General features: G+C 55.0%; 1 non-coding gene across 1 annotated transcript; it reads right to left on the reverse strand.

Annotated features, from left to right (window-relative positions):
• Nucleotides 1-2,848: 2,848 nt before the first annotated feature.
• On the reverse strand, nt 2,849-2,920 carry TRNAV-CAC (transfer RNA valine (anticodon CAC)). Its single transcript has one exon. It is a non-coding gene; the product is annotated as a tRNA-Val (tRNA).
• Between the last annotated feature and the right edge of the window lie 5,062 nt (nt 2,921-7,982).

Here is a 7,982-nt window from a genome sequence, read left to right on the forward strand (position 1 = left end):
CAACATGTGGTTAGAGTCTCCTCTATCTGTACCACTATTCTTAAATGGTTGAAAAAAATCATTCGGATGCTTCCTCTGGACACCCAGAAAACCGTAGTCCAGGCTTTAATTACATCTCGCCTGGACTATGGTAATGTTCTTTTCCTGGATGCCGGCAAAGAGGTAGTTCGCAAATTACAGACGGTCCAGAATATGGCGGTCCGTCTGCTCTGCAAACTACCCAACAAGTCTTCCACTTCCTCTTCTTTACGCAGCCTTCATTGGCTTCGCATTGACAGCCGTTCCAAGTTTAAGGCACTCTACTTTGTGCACAAAATTAACACCGGTAGAGCACCATACTATTTGAGATCTTTAATTCATTCTTATTCTCCTTCACGCACCCTTCGATCGTCCAACCAGCACAAGCTTCAGATTCCCAGGATTATGAGAGCCAGAATGGGCGGTCGCTCCTTTGCTTTTCTGGCCCCGTCCCTGTGGAACTCCCTCCCTTTATCTCTTCGGATTGAACCTAGCTACTTAAAGTTCCTCAGGGATCTTAAAACTTGGTTATTTAACCAATAAATCACTATTCTGCTGGCCCACTCCCCTCTTGTTGTTTTAGCGCCAGGAAACCTACGGGTAGCTGCGCGCTTTAAAAAATTAAATATAATAATATAATATTAATAATAAGCAGGGTCAGACGTAGCTGCCACTCCATGAGAGGACTGGAATATATCATCATTGCCCTTTCAAAACCTTTACCTCTGAGAGAAATTATGTGAAGAATGTGCTATAAAATTCGTGATTTTACCCCAATTTTGCAAAATGTTCTCAGAGAAAGTATCCTATGGTGCTGTGCAGTGCTTGCATACGTCACTCGCTCGTACGCTGCAGTTATGTAGGTGTCACACCCGACCACTTTCAAACACCTGCAGCCACCTCCAAAATGCCGGTCAATGAATTGAGGCATTTGTTTTGGGGATGCACTGTAGAGAAGACAGAGGCTCGTGCGCCTGGAAGGCTGCAGTCAGATGCAGTGGCGGCTCCCCCATTGGGGTGTGGGGGCATTGCCCCACTGCTTTCTCGCAGTGCGAGAAGGCAGAAACGTAAATGGTAACTACCATTTATGTTTGTGCTTCTCGCGCTGTGAGAAAGCTGAAGTGCCTGGTTGGGAGTGTGCGGTCCTGCTCGAAGGCAGGGGAGAGTGGTTTGCCCACTGTTGTGCATACTGACTGTTTGGCCGGCCCTAGGGCCGACCAAACAGTCAGTATGGACAACAGTGGGCAAGCCACTCCCTCCTGCCCTCGAGCAGGACCGCCCACTCTCCCAGACCCTGGTTTCCGCAACGTCATCCCCATTTTTCCTAATTCGTGTCCATAGCGCCAAGAGATCACATTCTGGGCACCTGTGTATGTTGGCGAGAGACATTTTGGCGTAAAGCATACGTTGCACCCATTGCCGACTATGATGAGCGGCCCAGAGTTTTCCGTTTCTCACAATATTAATTTGCCGTGTGATGCGTTGTGGGGTTCTTAAGGTTTGCCCCTTCCTCAGCCGGCCCCACTCCCATGCCGCAGGGGCCTGATTTAACCTCCTAGGCTGTTGCTATGTCGGCGGATTCTGGAGCGTGATGCGACTGTGGAGATGGTGGGGTGGAGCACCTAGAAGCAGTGGTTAGGAGAGGTGATGGCAGAAGAGCAACAGAGCTGGGTTGAGAATACAATCGTTCACTATCTTGGGGGAATCACGCAGTGTTTCTTTACCACGCCTTATTTAAAATTCGCTCGTACTGTGCTGCTTTCTTGGCAGCGTGAAATAAACTTACTTCATTCAGTTTACAAAGTCACGCTACAGTAGTTCTAATGCATACATTTAGTTAGCTGTATTTGCATAATCTACATTTCCCACTTCTTACACGTGTTGAATAAATATAAAACATTGCAGGTACACTACCTCATTACCCCTAGGTCCCTTATGTTCTCGTCCCATTCATTACAAAGTGGAGATGATCATCTCCCGAAAAAAACAAGAGGAATGCTGGGACCCTAATACTGCCCCTCCCACCAGGGGTACATAAGCAGTACTTACCCAGCATCCCTCCTGTTCTTTTTTTCTGTCTGTCGACAGAATGGATGGTGTGCTGGTGCTGCTCCTGCTGGGCTGGTGTGGCAGTGCTTTTTCTTCACCCCCTGCCCGGCTGCCTAGCTGTGCTGGTGCGGGGTTCCCTGGACTGTCTCCTGGCCTGCCGGGCTTGCTGGGCGTCAGTCTCTCTTGGAGCCGGTGTTCTGCTGTGCACTGCGTGCACCTCCCGGTCCTTTGCGGCTGGAGTTCCCGAAGTTGCTTCCGGGTTGCGGGCTCGTCTTCCCGAGCTTTGCCGGGTGGGACGTGCCTCGCTGGATGGGCTCCTGCCGATGTCCTGGATGTATTGCTGTTGGAGTGGGGGCCTTGTTCTTGGGGTTGGCCCCCACGCCGGGTGAGTCCCGCTTGCCGGGTTTTTGTTTCCTTCCTTGGTGCTTACTGTTGGCTGCACTGACGAGACTTGAAGGCATGCAGTTGCTGGCTATCGTGGGTTGCAGTGTGGATTGGATAGCACATGCATTGCTCACAATGATAATGGTACCCGAACAGTGATATTCCCTGTCATGCTACTGTGTGGTGACGAGAGCTGAGGTAGCGTGTTAGTTTCCGGTATTTATCAGGGTCTGCTTCGACATTAATGCATGTGCTGTTCCTGTTCCCGATGGTGGTGGGGGCCTTGTTGTGCTGTTTGCCCCCGCCCTGGATGTTTTTTTTCCCTGTGCTGGTGCCGGTCCTAGATTGCTGGTGGGCTGGCATTATGGGGTTTGCCTGGCTATGCACAGGGGACTCCTGGGGATGCCGGGGTTTGAACACGGGGCCTCATACATGTGATGCATGCACTCTGCCACTGAGCTACATCCCCGCTTCTGTCCTCTGTGGAGAGTTGTGGCGCTCCAGCCCATGCAGCTGCCTCCTGGGTGCACTGTTCTTCTGGTTCGCTCCCCTGCGCAGGCGGTCAACCTGTGGCCGGCGTTGGTGCTCTCCGGTGGCCGCCAGCGCCTCGAGTTACGCTTCGGACTGTTTCTTCAGGGCTTGCACGTGATGTGGGTTTTTGTTTTCCCTTCCTACTTGCCCTGCTGCTGCCACTGCTCCCCCGCTATGCCCGGGGGTTCATTGCCCTGGTCAAGTGTGCCTTCGGTTGGGTCTGTGCTTCCTGTGTGGTCTCCGTCCTGGTGCTCTCTGGGGCTCTCGGTCTCTGCCCCCGCCTTCGGAGCTTGGTGTCTGACCCGGGGTCTGTTTGGGTGGCAACTCCTTCTTGGTATTGTTGTGTGGTGCCCTGTCTTTACGTGTACAGGCTGCGTGGGTTCTTGTAGTGCCGCGATGCCCGTATCTAGGTGCCGGCTGTCTGCCTCCGGGTGCTTCTTGTACATGCACACAGGTGTTGAGGTTTAGCGCTGCTGTCCTGGTTTTTCATTATCAGTCGGACACTGTGGTTCCAGGTTCAGTTCTGCGCAGGTTCCTGGGCTCCTCTCCCTTGGTCTACGTGGTTGGGGTTTTCTGTCTCTGGCCTGCGGCCTTGCCTCCTGCTCGCCCCTGCTCTCGTTTCTTCTATGAGGTGGGCCAACCGGGGCACTTCTCCGTTTGGGTCGCTTCTTCCTGCCTCAGATTGGCGTGGGTTCCTGTCGTCTCTGTGGTGGCTGGTTCCTGTTTTCGCTGGCTCTGCCTATGCTTGCTCTGCCTATGCTTGCTCCTTGGGTTCCCAGTGTTGTTGAGGTCTCCCTGTCTGCTTGCTTCCACATTGCCCTCAGCAGCTCGTGTCAGGGTCGCCTCTCGGTTCTTCGGCAGCTGCCTGTTCGGGGGGCGACTCTGTTCCCCCCTGCTTCTGGCTCCTCTGCGGCTGCCCTTCCCCCTGCTGGTGGTGGGTCGGTGTTCCTTCTACTTGGGCCGCTGGGGTGGGTGAGGGGTCCTGTTGACTCCTCTGGGTTCCTGTTGGCCTGCCGGGGTTTTCTCCGCTTTTCTTTGCTGCCCGCCCCTCTGCATCCCTGCTTCTCGGGGTGTCACAGGTGCGGGTGGCCTGGCCTGGCGTTGGGTGTGCTGCATACGCCTTTTCTTTCTGGTGCCCTTTCCTCCGCTGCGGGCTGGCTGTTGTGTTGTGGTCTCTGCTCCACTTGGGTGTCCTGGTACTTCGCCTCCGCTTCCGGGCTTCTGCTTTGTTGGTCGGGCCTCTGTCAGGGTGGCCGTGTGGTCTCAGGTGCCAGACTCAAGAGAGCTTGCTCTTCAGCGTCTGGTCTCCTATATATTGGGATTCCTGGTTCCTGGCTTTCTTGGTCTGCGCCTGGTTCTTCTTGCTCCTTCCCGGTTTTCTCCTTCGCTCTGGCCTGGGGCTTCGGGTGTTTGTCCCGCGGCCTTCTGTGTGCTTGAGTTGCTTCGGGGGTCTGGCTGCTTCTGCCCTGGCTCTCCCTGTGCTTGCCTTGGCTTGCTTCTGGTGTTCCTGGTCACTCCTCCTGGTTCTGTCGTGGTTCCTGCCTGGTTTGTTCCTGGCTGGGGACCTCCTGGGGGTGACTGGTGGAGGTTTTCTGGCTGGTGTGGTTGGGCGCCTGCTCTTCTTTTCCCTTTCGTCTCCCCTCCCCCTCCCCGGTTTGTTTTCCGGTGGCGGTTCGCCTTTTGGTCCCTGGGGTTCGTGCCGCTGCGGTCTGGGCCTGGCTGTCTTTTGCTGCTTCCATGTCCTGGCGTACCCCTGTTTCTCCTCTTCTGTTCTGCAGTTCTCCTGGTTGGTGGCCTGTGGCTGTGTCCCCCTTTCTGGGCTTGCTTTCGTCTGCTCTCTGTTTTTGTGCGTGGTCGGGCCGGGTTGGGTCCTGCCTGGCCTCCTGGCGCTGCCGGGTGCTGTTGGCTTCTTGGTCCGTCTGCACTCGGGTGTGTTTGCGCCCTGGGTTGTTCTGGTCTAGTCTGGTTCCCTTGGTGGGTGCCTGGCTGGGGCTTTTCCGCTGCTGTATGTTGGGCTCCTTTTTGGGCTATGCTTCCTTGCCTGGGCTCTCTTTTGTGTCCTGGCGGGGTGCTCTGCAGTTGGGGCCGCGTCCTGGTGGGTCCTTCGGGGCCTTCTCCTGCTGGCGGTTCTCTTCCCGGGCTTGTTTCACTTGTATTGAGGGCCTGTGTGGGGTCCTGTGGCTCCGGGTCTGCCGGCTTCTTGCTGGTTAGGGGTGGCCTCGGCTGTGCCTCCTGGGTTTTCTGGCTGTGCTGTCGCTTTTCGGCCTGCTCTGGGGAGTGTTTGGCTGGGCATTTCCTGGTTCTTTCTTGGTTCTGGTGTCCTGGCTTGCTTCTTCCTCCCTTGCTTCCCCGGGCTTTGTTCCTGGTGTGGGTCTGTTTGGGTGCCCCCCCTCTGGTTGGGGTGCGGTTCTGTGGTGCTCTTGCCTCTGTGGGGTCCTCGCTCCTGGATGCGGGTTGTCTAGGATTTCCTGCTGCTTGCCCTCTGCCTTCTCTACTTCCTCTGGCTCCCGCTTTGGCGGTTTCCTCTGTATCTTTCCGGTCTTTTGGGTGGTCTGGAGGTGTGCTGGGGGAATCCCTGTTCCTCCCTGCCCTATGCTTTGGCCTGGGTACTGCGTGGGCTCCTTCCGGGATTTGGTTGGGCCAGCGGGTCCTCCTGCGTGGTCGGGTTGCTTGGCTCTGGGCCTGGCTTCCTGGTTCCTTTAGTGTCTGTTGCCCTGGTGGATGCTGTTTTCTTGGCTCCTCTCCGGCGTTGCTGGGGTAGGGCTTTGTGGGCTTTTAGTCTGAGTGCTGAGCGCCCTAGGGCCTTATCTTTGTTCTGCTGCTCCTGCCCTTGCTGCTTGCTTGGCCTGGGTGTGGGGTGCCTGTTCGGTCCTCTGCCGTATTGGCTCCTGTTTTTTTCTGCCCTCTGTATCGGGTTTAGGGGCTGCTGGGTGTTCCCGGTTGCTCTGGACTTCCGTCCTGCCTTAATTTCCCTCCCTTTTTGGGTTGGGGGGTTTCTGGGGGTTGTGGCCGGTGGCTTTGTCCCCGCCCTTGTTGGGCTTGTTGGTTGTTGGTTTCCGGTCTTGTTGGCCTCTCCTTTGTTGGTCGGCTTTGGGCTGGTTCTTTCTGTAGCGTCTCTGACCTGTGGTATTTGCGTTGGCCTTCTCTTCCCCTGCTGTTCTGGGTTTGGTGTCCTTCCTGGTTTGGTTGGTGGCCTCCTTCCCTGTTGGGTTTTTTGGCCTCCTAGGGTTTCGGTTCTCTTTCCCCTTCCCTGTCTCTTCTGTTTGGTTGGGGTCTCGCTCCTGTCTGGCTCCTGGGCTCTTGCTACTTCCTGGTCCTCCTCGGCGGACTTTTGGTGGGTTTTCTCCTCTGGAATCTCTGGGGCCGGGTCCTTCGGTTTGGTGGTGTGGACCGGTTTCTGGCCTGTGCTTTCCTCCTTCCTTGATTGGTCTTGGTGCTTGTGCCTGAGCTCGGTTGGCCATTTCTTTCTTTGGCCTTCTTCGGGGCTGTCTCGGTTTGCTCTGTGTGGCTGCCGGGTCCTGTGTGCCTTCCCGGTGGTTCGGGGCTTGGCAGCCTTGTCCGGTGGGTTGCTTCGCCGTGTCCTTTAGTTCCGCTTGCCCTGTCTCCGGTTTCTCTGGTTGGTGGCCTCCTTGTTGGGGTCCTGGCCTTCTGTTGGTCTCCGGTCCTTGTTTGGTCTCTGCTGTCCTGTTATGGGTTGCGGGCCGGTTGTTTCCTGCGGTCCCCCTTTCCCTCCTCCTCAGTGCTCCCTTGGGTTGCTGCTTTTGTTGTAGTTTCCTTGGTGTGCTTGTCGGTGCGGAAGGCCGGTTTTCTACTTTGGTAGTCTCCAGTTTGTAATGAATGGGATGAGGACATAAGGGACCTGGGGGTAATGCTCTATTACTTACCCGTAATCTTCATCACTCCGGGTCCCGTTGTCCTCATCCCATTCATACAACCCTCCCTCCCTCCCTCCCGGACGGCAGGCCTTCCTGTCTGGGCTTGGTTGTACAGGAGGGATGCTGGGTAAGTACTGCTTATGTACTCCCGGCGGGAGGGGCAGTATTAGGGTCCTAGCATTCCTCTTGTTTTTTTCTGTCGGGAGATGGTCATCTCCACTTTGTAATGAATGAGACGAGGACAACGGGACCCGGAGTAATGAAGATTACCGGTAAGTAATAGAGCATTTTGTTTTAAACATGATGCAGCTGTGTCTATCATGGATTTCTTTTCAGATATGTTTTAACACCAAGGCCGAGGCATTTGTTTTTCAAAGTTTAGCTTCAGTTAAAACCATCTGCACTCACAATGTTGCTGCCGACTGGATTCAGGCTGCACGAAACCCTAAAATAACTAATGTTCATTTAATTAAAATGTAAATATCAGTCTGAAATAGAATCACTTAGAACTGATAAATAACTGTCCTGAACAAAGGAAAACAGTGCTAGACTAAACGAATTATGCCATTCCTGCCTGCGAGAAAAATGAAACACCTTTTCAGCTAAAGATTACCCATGCAGAATGATCGCTTGAGTCGTAGTTTATGTGTCATGACTAGGAGTCGGATGTATTGGGATTCCAACCTGTGGCGCTTGCTGCTGTAGTGGGGTGTCTGCTTAGAGCTGGGGTGCGTGTCTGAGACACTTTGTGCAGAGCCGGGCTGGGTGGGGGCCCGCCGTAAAGCTGGACAGGGGGACTAGGTGACACCTGCTGCACGTGGGCGTCTGGTGTACAGCAGGCTGCCGGACACTGGAGCACAGCTGGGATGGGTGGGTGTCTGCCATAAAACAGCCTGGCACACTGGGGGTGCACAGCTGCATTGAGTGGGCGTCTCGTGTATAGCAGGCTGCTTGAATCACAGCGGACCTGGGGTGTGACTGTGTGTGTGCTCGCGCGCCTGGTGTAGAACCAGTGAAACGCTGGATCCACAGCTGGGGTTCTGTGTGGGGTGTGTCTAGTGCAGAGAAGTTTGAAGGAGAGGTTGGGTGCACACCTTGGGTGGGTGTCTGGTGGACAGCAGGCTG

Source organism: Lissotriton helveticus, chromosome 2_1, assembly GCF_964261635.1.
Source record: "Lissotriton helveticus chromosome 2_1, aLisHel1.1, whole genome shotgun sequence".
Classification (NCBI taxonomy): Eukaryota; Metazoa; Chordata; class Amphibia; order Caudata; family Salamandridae; genus Lissotriton; species Lissotriton helveticus.